The sequence below is a fragment of the Ambystoma mexicanum genome, chromosome 6q (assembly GCF_040938575.1).
Source record: "Ambystoma mexicanum isolate Mex_15411 chromosome 6q, UKY_AmexF1_1, whole genome shotgun sequence".
NCBI lineage: Eukaryota > Metazoa > Chordata > Amphibia > Caudata > Ambystomatidae > Ambystoma > Ambystoma mexicanum.
The window spans coordinates 136563452-136576086 of NC_090937.1; positions in this window are offsets into that span (position 1 = coordinate 136563452).

Consider the following 12635-nt stretch of genomic DNA (forward strand, 5'->3'; position numbering starts at 1 on the left):
CCTGTGATGCCAATGAGGCAAGCAAAAATGTAGACCACTACTGCCCTCTCCGTAGGGTGGATACCCCATATGAATTACCCCTAAACACACAATTCAAGCAAACAAATCCTCAAAATTCAGAACTGAGATCCGTCTTTTCTGGGCACCTGGGGTTGGGAGGAGATAAGGGGGGAGCCATGTCTGGAACATCTTGTGATTTGGGACAGGAGGAGTGGAGGTGATGCCAAAATAAGGTAGTACACAGTTGGGGGGTGCAGCTTGTGTGTGCCATGATGTCTGGGTTAATGAGGAAGCCTATTGTTTTATCAAAGCAGAGTTGGTCTCACCAAGGCACTTTGATCACCTGTGGAACAGGAGGGTGCACATCACGTCATGGTCCCAAATGTATGAACCTGGGGCAATGGGAGTAGCATAGTTGTGGCTAATCAATCAAGGCACTATGGGGGGATTAGCATGTTCTATAGGTGGTAGCCAATGAGGGTGGTGTGATCATGTTGTACTCATTAGTATGCATAGTATTGTTAATGTGTAGATTTTTCACTATATAAACTGTACCCCTTTGAGAGAAGGTGAACTCTGTGTCAGTTTGGTTCTGCAGGATTGTCTGAGGGCTTTCTGCATGTAATAAACCTTGTTTTCCTTTGAAAAGAGGTGCAGCGATTATTTTGCATCTTGGATTGTTTTTATCTCTCGATATTTGGGCTACCATCCTTTCACAATCACTGCAGGTAATGGCATGGTTAAATGGGGCTGGAACCCAGGTCAATACAGAAAAAAAACATTTTGTTTAGAAAAACTGGGCAGGCCCAGTTGCAACAACAGAATTTTAACCTACAAATAACTTTTGGACTGTGTGAGGTAAATATGAACGAATGTGTAATACATTCAAATTCTGTGTTTTAAAATCTTACATTTCAAAATTGCTGCAAAATGAATATTTGTTTTGCACTTTCAAGGTCCCAAGTGTACAACTAGCACTTAAGCTTGTGATCCAATTATAAACAACATGTTATGTGCCAATTAAAATATGATTCCCTTCACTGATAGAATTGCAAATTGTTTTCCAAAGAGTACCATTTGATTTGTAGAGAAGTGTGCATCCGAGGACTGAAGTGCTTTACAAAATGTATATTTGACACAGTCTTTGTTATTTTATACTGATTCTAATATCTATGTACTTCAACAGTGAATACATGTCAGCATCTCTTTATAATATAATCCCAACACATATTAAGTCTTGAACGTTTTGGGATTTGGTCTTTCTGAAATCAGTGAACACACATAGATCTTGTGTGAGGTACCAGATTAAGTATGGGAGCTTTGACAAATGATCATCTTTAGATCCATCTAGGAATGATAAGCACCATCCTGTAAGGAAGTGAGTGCCATTTGCATTATGTTTGAATGACATCCACCATAGGTTGTCAGTGTGTTTAATATGATCATGTACAATTGGGACAGCTTGGTAATATCAAAGGCCAACAAAATAGGCTGTTTAGTATTCTTGGGGAGAGAGTAGCACTGCAGAGGAATCAGTGGTTGTAGGAGGAAGTGTAACATCAAATGGTGAAGTTAAGATCAAGGAGGAAGGACAGAGCAGTGAAAGTAGAAAGGAAGAGGTGAGAGTGTGTTCGCTAGAAAAAGACTGTGTAATTGCCAGGCACTATTCTAATCCCCATTAGATCACACAAGTTTGGATAGTGTAGAGACAGATAGGAAGCCCTTCAGTGAGACTTCTATAGAAAATGCTGTTTGGCCTTTTGGTCCTCACAACCAGGACAAGAACGATTCTAGACAGTAGGGGTTACCCTTAAATATCCATTAACCCTGGTCAGGGATGCCTGTTTTAGGTTGGGGCAGTGTCATATTTACAACAAGCCCAAGTAGGCCAGTAGATTGCCGCTGGAGCAGCAGGCATTGTTATAGCATTTTATTTACAAAACTTTGGTTTTTAGATTCTGATTCACAGCAATGCATGATCAGAAGACTGGAGACCCTAATTAATGGAAGCTTTCAGCAGTTGTGCATTTTGACATCCAAGGATGTTGCTGTCCAACCTTGCATTTATAAAAGGTTTATAGGTAGGGTGAAGTTTTAAAAAAAAATGTAAAATTAAATGTGTACCAAACTCAGCATGAATTAGATATGTTGTGCTTATGCAATTATCACAGATACATATCACAGATAGAAAGCTCTGAGTTCATTCTTATGTTCCAGAAATGCTCCTTGATATTCAAAGCAGCCGGAAACGAATTGGTTTCTTTTGTGCTACTGCCCGTTGTCACTCAAGTTGTTTCTATTCAACACACATACACAGTATACAACAATCACATCCATCTTCAAATACACAACTTGCATTTTTTAAACCAGTGAAAAAATGAGGACACCCCCCAGAAAAGTAATGGGTAAAAATGATGCTCATATTACAATGTTAAACATATGTTTATGCTTAAGTCACACACAGAGTTCACACAGGTGGGCACTAAAATGATTTTCAGAAGCAAGCACTTCTTTCCCTCCCTTCCGCACATTTCCGAGGTATGTGGTCCCCTAAAAAATTGCAAGGAGAAAATGTAAATGTGCAAGTGCATCAAGGAGCTTGTAAAATGCTATGCAAAGCCACAGAAGGGTGAGTGAGAAATAAAACAGTGTGCCAAAGGTACACACTGTGTTTCACAGCTGTAAAAAAGAAAAGATAGTAATGTCCCATCAACATATCAGTTCAGCCATATTTACAGAAGGTGCCCAGTGCTTAACAGGCACATGACATCCCTGCTGGATTTATCATGTGTCTCTGATGACTTTCATCTTCATGCGCAGTACTACCAGGGTAATAACCGCAAAGTATGCCACACAATGCATAACAGTTATGTTTCTAAATAATATTTAAATGAATATGTAAAGGCTATGGATTTTTAATTCAAGGTCAGACTTTTATTAAGTACCTCAGACAATAGCAGGACAACTATATCTATAACCCAAAAGTCTCAAAACGTTCCTATATATTTTACAGTCCAACCATCCTTAAAGAGTTGACAAAAATGCAAATTACCACAATCAAAAGCTGGGAAGCCCCATAGCTTAAATTCACAAAGATAATGTTGTGCTGAAAAGCCCAAACCATTCCTCAGTTTCGCTGTTGGACTGTTGAGTATTTTGGACAGTAACAGAAAGGGCTTAATGATGTAAGCAGTATGGAGCACTTCATACAAGCTGCCTGCTCTGCACAGTTATGAGGAATGCTGTTGCTTCCCACCCATGAATGTTCACAGTCGCCCTTATCCATTAATCCACCACCACGAGTAAGCTCAGCCAAAGTTTGCACGTGTCTTCTCTAACTGTCTTTGCTCCATTGAGGTGTTTATGCCAAGTCAGAGTTTCCAAACTTAAGTTTTGATTTTGCTATCTTTTAATGGCATTCAAGCTTAAGGGATTGGAGGTGCATGGGCTGCAGCATATGGAAACTTCCCTCATAACGGTTTTGCGTTTTGCACCCTACGAACACCAGAGCTGTAATGTCTGCTTAGAAATATAAGACAGGCGTTTAATTCTGTTTCAATCAACATTTGTTTAAGATGTGCCTGTACAACCTGCAAATATTTAATATGTAAACTTTTGCCATTTGACAATGCCACACGTAGAAATTGATAGTTATGTTGCCTTCACAAACAGCTTCCAAAGTTGCTTCTCAAGGTGCTGTTTGGCTGTGGGATTTGCTGTCTGACTGACTGCCTGCGAAGCTATACTTGTCTCCTGCCGTTCTGGAACTCTGAGACACCCATGAGCTGAACCTAGAAGAGCCCGCCTCTGAGCCTGCCCCCTTGCCTTTTCCTGTCCAAGCCAGTCTTTATTACCCACATTGCAGTGCTTCAGCGTGTGCTTCAGAAGCAGCTTCCAAAGTGGCTTCTCAAGGTGCTGTTTGGCTGTGGGATTCACTGTCTGACTGCCTGCGAATCTGGACTTGTCTCCTGCCATTCTGGAACTCTGAAACACCTGTGGTATGGATGGACAAATATAGTTAACAATCTTTCTGGACTTAGGACTATCTGCTATTGTGCAAATATTGCTGATATTTTTAGCATAGCTAACACGTATTCTTTTTTGGGGGGCTGAACCCTGAACAGCCCGTCTCTGAGCCTGCCCCCTTGCCTCTTCCTAGTTAGGCCAGCCTTCATTACCCACATTGCAGCGTTTCAGCACGCACTTCACACAGAGCTTCCAAAGTTGCTTCTCAAGGTGCTGTTTGGCTGTGGGATTCACTGTCTGACTGACTGCCTGCAAAGCTGGGCTTGTCTAATGCCGATCTGGAACTCTGAACACCCGTGGTATAGATGGACAAATATAGTGAACAATCTTGCTGGACTGAGGACTATCTGCTATTGTGCAAATATTGCCGATATTGTTAGCATAACTAACACATATTCTTTTTTGCAGGGCTAAACCCTGAAGAGCCCACCTCTGAGCGTGCCCCCTTGCCTCTTCCAGGTCAGGCAAGCCTTTATTACCCACATTGCAGCGCTTCAGTGTGTGCTTCACAGGCAGCTTCCAAAGTTGCTTCTCAAGGTGTTGTTTGGCTGTTTGCTGCTTGCGTGCAGCTGCAGCTACAGACCAACAGCGACTTTGTTTGACTTTTTAGTAAGTTTCTACATTTTATATATATATATTTTTTTTTTCTGCCAGGTCCTAATGTTTGGACGAATAGTCTAAAATTTTGATTACATTCTATCTGTACTGCAATTAGGTGGGACTATTAAGTCTTTGTAGAGTGATTTTTGGGGTTCTTGGCATGCTTAATTGGTTTTGGCTTACTTGATTTTGCCCCTTAAGGTCTCTATGCAGACTAACTCATATACACTGAAAACTGACATGGCGACTCGACCTAGCTCCGAGCTAGGGAGTTGTAAGTGAAAGCAGATAGATAGCATCCCACAGAGGTGTGTTATGCGCCGCACGCAAGATCCCGCGAATAAAATGCCTCAAAGTTCGTTTTGTCCAGGAACCATTCAACAATTCCTTGTTAAAGACGCTATGCTCCCAGGTTGTGAATTCCCTGGAACATTGCCAGTGATACATTTTAACTTTATACAATCTGCACAAGATGCCCGCCATACAGGTAAATCCATTTTATTTATCTGACACTACTCTCTTTAAGAATTGTGAGCTCTGTTTACCAATTGTAAACCAGGTGATCACTGATGCGAGATGGAAAGGCGATGTTAGCCCACCCACTATTAAATCACCTGTTGTAAATGCGAGCACAGGTTCTTTTGTCCCGATAACGAGTAAGGCTATCTGATTCAGCTGACTGTATTAAAGTTCCACTGGAGCCGTCACATCATGTTATACTCCCTAAATAAAAGAATGAGATACCAAAACTGAAATCAGCAACACAGTCTATTTGCAGAACATGCAATAATTGATCTAGACTCCAATTCGTCATTAGTGGAAGAAGATGAGAGAGCCGATTCATTGCAATTGCCTGAAGTCTCTGTTATTTATTCTGAGAATGTATCCATAGTGGCTTCTTCGTTTGCAGCCCCTACACCCCAAGGAAATGTACCTAATTTACCTGGTATTCCTATTAGTTACCAATTGAACTCCAATATTTCCTCCTCTGTTTTAATCGAGACTACACTACATGCTATGAATTTGGTTATCTCCTCTCTCTTTAAACTATTTGAAAGTTTAGATCAAGAACTGCAGTTGCAACATAAACAGATCGAAAAATTAAATAAGTGGCAATTAAAACTTATTAAAGCTAATGAAAATTCTAGCACAAAAAAAATAATTAAACAAGAAGTTATTACTATTACAAATTCAGATGATGTATTAAAGTATTCCATTAACAAAGAAAATAAAGGCACAGAAGAAAATATTTTACCGTCCTTTTCCCAAATCATTTATACTGATTCATTTGGTAATGGCAATGAAAAAGAAAGCGGTGAATCTTTGCAGAACGCTTAAAAACCGAATGATGAACCTTTGACTGTTTCTGCCGATTCTAAAAAAGCCTACACTATTTTTACTAAGAACTGCCTAAAAAAACTGACGGCAAAAATAAAAAAAAGTGCAAATGCCTGAGAAAAAAATGAAAAATTGCAGAACGCACAATACCCTGCTGCGGGCAACTACATTTTTTTTTAATTAAATCACTTTCACTGCCTAGGAAAAACACCACTATGGCTGCTGTGGCTTTCCAGAAAAAATATTTACAAATAGCACAGGCTAATAAGGATAGGCAAAAACAAATTAATGACCCGATAATCTCATATGCTCCACTAAATGCTTTAGTGGAGGCTGTTGAGTATGTACAAACTATGGAAATCAAACCTTCTGGTGACCTACCATTGCCCATGTCAATTACTATAGATAATGAAGTGGCTAGCATAGATGTTAGACGTTCCAAAATTCAGAAGGAAATCAATAGTTATATGAGGGTACAAAGGCCGGTATTCTTGCGAGATCAACTGAAGTCTGCAGCTGGCTCACATGGCAAATCGACTGTAATTATCAATTCTGCATGCAGCTCAGTAGATACTCCTCCTTCACTGAAGAAAATAGAGACTCAGTTCCCAAAAAGTAATGATGCGGAATGTATTTCTACATTTGATTCCAATTAAAAAACACAGTACTATGGGCATGGAAAACTCTTTGTTTTTGTTAACCTCACCCTTAGGACGCGTCAGATCTTGTGTAAAATGTTGGTGGTGCTCTCTGAATGTATAAGTTGTTTTGGCTGTAGTGGCGTTCATAATCCTCATAGTGACCCTGTATGGTATTACTTACATTTGGCCTGAGGGAAGGGAACATACCCCAGTGCTTTTATATAACCTTATATGTAGTAGGTGGGGGCTCTCTTTCTATAGAATAGGGCATGCAGACTTTTACTTTAATAAAGAGATGTGATACAACATGAGTGGATGGCTGGGTTGGGTGTGTTCTGATTAGTGCTTCCGTCCAAGGGGAAAATATGTTTTGTATTGGTTAATGCTTGTATTTTGGTTGCAACATGTTGAAGTAAACCTTGGGGGATAGGTAATCTTCAAGGGTAGAAAGGTGTGAACAACTTGCATTTAATGTTTATGTGTTCTTGGCTCATAGTATTTTGCTCAACAAATCTCAAATATCGGGTGTCTAAACGTTTAACTCACTGTCTACTGTTGCTTTTCGGTGATTGCTTGCTATTCTGCGATGGGACGTGGAGACTTGAAACAATGTCTATATAGAAGGAAAATGTAGAGTCTGGGGTATGGATATGGCCGGAACATACTTGTCATTTTAGGATGTTTTACAAACTTACAATACAAGATTATTTTGGTAACATTATTGTAAGACTACCTTCTCCACTAGATGTTTTTGTTTAAGTACAGGAGGAAGGGATTGTTTATATCTGTCAATAAGGCAGGCATCTATTTCTGGGGGTGGTTGAGAACAGTTTTCAAATTATAAATATTGTAACTTTTGTTGAGCCTGGCTTGTGTCAGGTTCCTTTCAGTCGATATATTTATATGTCTGATGTCTTGATGTTTGTCTGGGTTTGGACGATTTATAAGGTCTTATGCTCTGATACAATTATATTTCACTCCTTTGGCGTTTACACTTTTATTACTCAGAAGGGTACATTTGAATATGTTGATGAAATGCAGTAGTCAGTCTTTTTAAACCTGGATAGTTTAATACTATGGGGATGCTCATGATAGGAACATGGAATGTGAAAGGCCTGCGGTGCCCAGTTAAAAGGAAGAAAGTTTTTTCTAGTATCTGGAGAGAAAAAGTTGATGTGATCCTTTTGCAGGAAACACACTTGGAGGATGATACTGGGAAGCTTCTTACTAATTCTAGATACACAAGAAAATGGCTTAATTGTTATTCCTCGAATTGAAGAGGAGTTGGAATGTTAATTCGGAGGGGGCTCGGGCTAAGTGTGGATAAAGTAGCTATGGAAGATTTAAGCCGAATAATTGTAGTTGACCTAAATTATGAGAATAAGCTTATTACTATCGTCACTGTATATGGCCTGTGTGCAGCATGAGGAATCTTTTAAAAAATCCTTAACCAAGCTTCTTTCTGGTATGAGGGGGGAGTTGATTATTTTAGGAGGGGACTTCAATTGTGTTTTAGACTTCAAAATGGAATGATCATGGACATGCTCCTTTACTGGCCAGAAATCTCGTAGAGAGTTTAGAGAATTCATTGAGGCATTTGACTTGCTCAACACCTGAAGAAATATACACCAAGATGAGAGGGTTTTTCTTTTAATTCTCCATTTCATGATTCCTTTTCAAGGCTTGACTATGCACTATTTTCGGACAAGTTAGCATAGGCTGTAATAAAAGCTAAAATGTGTGAACGACATCTCCCAGACCACTCACTAGTTCTGGTTAAACTGAAACTAAATCCAAACAGGCAAGATTTTTGCAGATGGAGGCTAAACTAATGTATCTTAAATGAAGACAGTTCTTTGAAGTCTCTCTTTAGTTTTATTTCAAAATATTTGACTGAGAATAAAAACTCTGATGATAGTCTGTTGGTGTGGGATTCCTTCAAGGCCACAGTTAGAGGTGAACTGATGAATTTGACATCTACGGTGAGAAAGAAAGGGGAAGCCAGATTGAAGGATCTTGAATTAGAACTGGGTAAGTTACAGTCCACCTTTGCACATACCAATGCAGTAAAAGATTGTATTAAAATTAATAAGGTAAAGGATCTGCTATGCTGTGAGATTGATGCTCAAGCCGATCATGGTGCTTTTTACTCAAGACAACGCTTTTGGGAGAGTGGTGATCATGGTGGTAAATTATTAGCAAGTAGATTGCGGGGTCTTTGTGAGAGATTCTATATCCAAAAGTTGAATAACGAGTCTGGCGGAATATTTGTTAAAAGGGAAGAAATTAGTGAGTTCTTCCGTGCATATTATGCTTCCTTATATACTGAAGAAAGTGTTCTGCAGGAAAGTGAATTGGACACATTTTTTGATAAAATTGATGTACCCTACCTGTCTGATGATGCTAGGGAATATCTGGATGCTCCTATATAAGTCGAAGACGTTTTACTGGCTATTAAGGGCTTAATGACTGGCAAATCACTAGGCCCAGATGGGTTGTTGACTGAATTTTACCAATCTTTTAATGAGCGGGTGGCACCGGAACTATGCGCTCTTTACAACCGGTTTCTAATGGAGGGTGCCTGATGTCCCTCAATGAAGGAAGCAGTTGTAACTGTGATTCCTAAAGCTCAGAAAGATATTTCAAAGTGCTGTAACTATCGCCCTATATCTCTTCTTAACGCAGATGCAAAGATATTTACGAACATTCTAACTAATAGGCTGGATAAACATATGTGTGATCTAAGCGATAGGACACAAGTGGGATTCATGAAACAACACAATGGGTATGATAACAATAGAACTCTCTTAGATATTTTAAATCTATCATCCTCATTATCAGATGATCTACTCTTTATATTCTTAGACACTGAGAAGGCATTTGAAAGCGTGAATTGGATTTTCTTAAATTATACTTTGATTAAGATGGGTTTTGGTCATTTATCTTTATATATATATATATATATATATATATATATATATACATTTATCGTCATATATTTTGGGTATTTATCAATGCAGTTGGAGCGTTGCAATCAGTTATCAGTGCCAGAGTCTGTGTGAATGGGGATCTGTTGGCTTCCTTTAGACTATTTAAGGGTACACGCCAAAGATGTCCCTTATCACCTTACCTCTTCAGTTTGGATCTTGAGCCATTTCTGATATACATTCAGCAGTCTCATAGTCTGTTGGGCTTTATTATAGGGGAGTCTGAAGTCAAAGTTTTGGCCTATGCAGATGATTTCACAATTATTCTTAGTAACCCTGAAGAAGGGTTATGATTTTGTGAAATATGGCTGAGGAGGTTGGCAGACTCTCAGGTTACAGAATTAATTGGGAGAAAACAGTTTTATTTCTGGCTCGGCACACTGCGGTGCATAGTCTGTTGCTGGACTAGAATAGTAAATGGGAAAATAATCATATGAAATATTTGAGAGTATATATGATTAGAGATGGAAAAGAGATGGCTAGATTCAACATTGATAGGGTCATACAAACTCTAGGGAAGGATATTTGTAAATGAAATCAGGCTCCCGTTATCCATCTGGGCAAAGATAAATGCCATTAAAATGGTGCTGCTGCCTAAAGTTTTATATATAATCCAGTCACTTCCTTTAAAATGTACAAAAACAAATCTAGGTAGTGTAGATAGAGTTTTCCAAGAGTTCTTATGGGGCACTGGGAAAAGACCTAAGATACCGCAATATCTTATGACTAGGAGCATAAGTGACGGGGGATTTGGTTATCCGATCCTATAATACTACTACAAGAGCTTTTTATTGAAGAAATCTGCTACTATTTCTCCATGAATGGTCCAGGGATTCCAATTTGGGCTCAAATTGAAGAATATAAAATGAGACCTTTTCATACTGATTGCCTATACTCTCTTGGCAAACTACCCCGATCAGTGACTAAAGTACAAACAGTATTTGCTACCAAAGACACTATCAACTCAATGATTTTGGGGGGTGGGGAAGGCTTATATATGTATAAGGAGGCCTTCATCTGGCAAAATCCCAGATTACAGATTGACAATAGGATGCTGTGTTGGAGAAGTTGGATCAACAAAGGGATGTTGCTAGTGAGAGATATTTGTTGCGAGGAAGAAATGTTTTCCTTTGAATTTTTACAGAGAAAATTTGCATTAAATAGGCGGGAGCTAAGGAGATATAATTTGTTAAAGAGCCTTATGTCTGAGAGACAACTAATGCTTGATATACCTCTACTTGAGAGGCCTGAGAGATGTGACCTTCTTAAGGTTGCTCCATCTGTGGTGTCAAGTTTTATGAAGCTCTTGCTGGCTGAGAATAGTGCAAAAGTGTCTTTGGATAAATTGAGAATTGCTTAGTCCGAAGAATTAGGAATGGAAATTTCAATGAAGGATTGGGAAAGTTTGTGGAGGATTCGGGTTAAAATGAAAACTGATCTGAATCTACGCTATATTCAGCAAAGAATCTTGGGGCATTTGTTTTGGACTCCTGATAAGATGTGTAGACTCAGATTACGTGTCGATGATAGATGCTGGGGATGTGCAAAGGAAAAGCGCAATATGCTACATATGCTGTGGGATTGTATACGAGTTAAGGGTTTTTGGAGTGACATTCTAGATAGGGTTGATATAGCCTGGAATACGACTTTCCCAAGAACACCTTTAGCTGTGCTTTTGAAATCTCAGAGCGGTACTCGCCACCTAAGCTATGCAACGTTATGTTGGGTTAATAAAGTCCTTTTGGTGGCGACCAGACAAATTCTGCGTCTTTGGAAAACGAGAAAAAAGCCACATGTAGAAGAATGGCTAGTGCAGGTGCAGCTTCTTTCATGTTTTGAAAATAATTAATTTGATACATTGCATAGAGAAGAATCTTATGAAGAAAAATGTAGTGTTTTTAATGAGGTTTATGCTTGAACTTTGACAGGGCAGGTGTCACCTGTATTTTATGTTTCAATTTGGGATGGGTTGTTTGGTAGGGGGGAGGGGTGTTAGTCATGTCTAGTGTCTTTTGTATGTGTATATAATGTATATACTAAAATTGACATAATTTCTGTACACTGTTTGATAATCAGACTGGTTTTGGTAATACTTCAATCACTTTGTTATATTTTCATCTGAGTTTTTTGTTTAAACGTTACTGTTATGCTTTATTGGTGCTCTGATTATTAATTTGCTGTATGCTTTCTTTGATGACATATTATAATTGCAGAAAAGTTAAATAAAGTTAAAAAAATAAAATAAAAAACAGGTGGGGAATCATGAATACCTTCAAAAAACATGTTGACCGATAGAACAATCAATATAATTGGCTGTGGAACAATATATGTTAAACTTGAATCTGAAAACACAGCCTCACCATGTACCTAAACTTCCTTGTGCTGATGAACAGTGCCAAACGGGAGACCAGCCACTGTTGAAGCATCATCCAATAAAAACGATGGCGTTGAAGACTAGTCTCCATAATCAACCAGCTGTGCCTGACTCTCACTAGTTGACAAACCCGACTGCACTCTCGCAAAGTTTAAAAACAGGATCCAAAAGACACATCTTATATTCTTTAATCATTAGGTGTAGAGATTCCCCTTTCCCCAAGGATGTTCTCAGATGTGCTAGTATCCTTGCAATCTTGGCGGATATTTCTGAGCTAGAGGATATTCAATCCTCGGATATTGAGCAAGTTGAATTCATTCTTGATGGTAACCTGTTTATTGCAAGGATTTGGATATCCTCCAGAGTAGTCTTAAATACATTATAGTTTGCTAAATTGGAATTTAGCAATTTGGGATTTGAAGTTTTTGATTGACAAAACAAGATCATCTTCATATGATACTTTGTCTTCTGAGAACATGCAACATAAGGTGGTTAACTGGTTGGTGACTGAACCATCTCAGAAAAACATCCATAAACTTTACTCTGTATGTAAATGTTCCTGTTCGCAGGTGTAACTAATCATACAAACTATTATTCCCTCTTTGGCTTTGATCAGTTGGAATACTAGAGGTCATGCCCATCTCCTGAGAAACATCACAAAAGGGCTAG